Source organism: Gastrolobium bilobum, unplaced genomic scaffold, assembly GCF_033153095.1.
Source record: "Gastrolobium bilobum isolate Gb01-03AN ecotype WA unplaced genomic scaffold, APGP_CSIRO_Gbil_v1 utg59369, whole genome shotgun sequence".
Taxonomy (NCBI): Eukaryota; Viridiplantae; Streptophyta; class Magnoliopsida; order Fabales; family Fabaceae; genus Gastrolobium; species Gastrolobium bilobum.
In genome coordinates, this window is record NW_026896363.1 from 105,796 (window position 1) to 107,805 (window position 2,010).

The 2,010-nt window shown below is 37.6% G+C and overlaps 1 non-coding gene across 1 annotated transcript; it reads right to left on the reverse strand.

Annotated features, from left to right (window-relative positions):
- Positions 1-1,131: 1,131 nt before the first annotated feature.
- Positions 1,132-1,238, reverse strand: LOC133299369 (small nucleolar RNA R71). The gene has a single exon (XR_009749915.1). It is a non-coding gene; the product is annotated as a small nucleolar RNA R71 (small nucleolar RNA).
- Between the last annotated feature and the right edge of the window lie 772 nt (positions 1,239-2,010).

Consider the following 2,010-nt stretch of genomic DNA (forward strand, 5'->3'; position numbering starts at 1 on the left):
AAAGAATTGATTGGCATTATATTAAGAACGGATTCTTGACAGTTTAATTCATAACATATTGACGAGATTGGGGGAAGTCGAAACCTTAACTACGCTTGTTTTTAAATTCTTAAATCCATCATCATCTTTTCAATTATTCTTTTAAGTCTAGATTTTCTTTAATTGCATGCTATTACTTGTTTTTAATTTTAATTGCTCCTTAAAATACAAATTCTCTTCATATAAATTCTTGATTATCCAACTAAAATGCGATTAGCGAACTAGTGCTTGAAATTCTGATCCTCGTGAGAATGATCTCGTACTCAATACACTTTTATTACTTTTACGACCGGTGCACTTGCCGAAGTCGCAACAAGCTTTTGGCGCCGTTTCCGAGGATCGAATTCTTCAACATTAGAAGTAACTAATTAACTTTTAGATTGGACGTTTTAATTTTTTGCACTTTATACATTCTTCAAAAATATTTTTCTTCCTTAAAATTTTGCATCAATTTTCTGCTTATTTATTTTTCTGCATTCTTTGTTTATTTTTATTGTTTTTCTGTTTTTCTGTTTTTTCTTTTTCTATTTTTCTGCTCATCTTTTCGATCTAAAGTTCATGCGAGGTACTCTTAACCCGCGAATCTTGCAGTTTGATCCTGAGATAGAAAAGACAGAAATGAAACTTAGAAAGGACGCAAAAGCAAAGAAGGTGAAGGAAGCAAAAGAAGCATCAAGTTTGACGGAACCTAAGGAGGAACCAATGGCAGAAAACAATCAACTCGCTCCAAGGACCTTGGGAGATTATATGACTCTATCCCGAGTTCCACAGACGGCGAGCATTGTTATACCGACCATAGAAGCTAACAACTTCGAGCTGAAGTCGGCGCTGCTGCAATTGATTCAAAAAGATCAGTTTGCTGGAGGAAGCACAGAGAACTCCTATAGTCATCTTGATAATTTCCTACTTTATTGTGATTCATTAAAAGTGAATGGAGTTTCTCGTGACGCTATCTTGCTCAGACTATTTTCATGCTCACTAAAGGATGATGCAAGAGTTTGGCTGCAATCTCAACCTGAAGGAAGCATAACCAGTTGGGATGACTTAGCAAGAAAATTCTTGGCCAGATTTTTCTCAGCTTCAAAGATGGAAAGACTCAAATCGAAAATCACCTCTTTTGAACAAAAAGAAAGCAAATCTCTGTACGAGGCTTGGGAACGATTCAAAGGATTACTCAGGAAGTGTCCTCAACATGGAATTGAAGCATGGGAGAAAGCAAAAATCTTTTTCCAAGGAATGACACCCAACACAAGAACACTGGTAAATACTGCTGCAGGGGACTCCTTGAAAATAAAAACTCCAGAGGAAGCACTAGAATTGTTGGAATCCTTAGCTTCTCAAGAATTTGACAATGCCCCAGTTGCACAAAGGAGAGCAGGAATTATGAAGCTTGACGGCTATGATGCAATCTTAGCCCAAAATGAACAAATGCTGCACAAGAAACAACAAGAACAATTAGATGCTCTTACTAAACAATTTAATCATTCTCAAGTTTCTTCTGTTAGTAATTCTCAAATTAAATGTGGTATTTGTGCAGAGGCTCATGCGACGGAAGATTGTGACTATATGAGAACAACTGAAAAGCCATCAGCAGAGGTCAATGGAATCTGGTACGATCAGAAAAATCAAAATCAACATCCAGGGTTGAGTTACAAATCCAACCATCAACTCAATCCTCCCCTTCCAGTGCAACCACATACCCCATAATAAAGTAACACTTCTGAGTGGGAGAATGCTTTTGCACAGCTGTGCAGGACCACTTCTGATTATATTCAAGGTGCAAATGCTTTCAGAGAGGACACATCTACTTTCATGCAAGAGACTAGATCAGCACACCGGAATCAAGAAGCTTCCATAAGAAATTTGGAAATTCAGATTGGCCAGTTGTCAAAGCAATTTTCTGAGAGAGCTCAGGGTACTTTTCCAAGCAACACAATTGTCAATCCAAGGGAGCATTGCAATGCTATCACC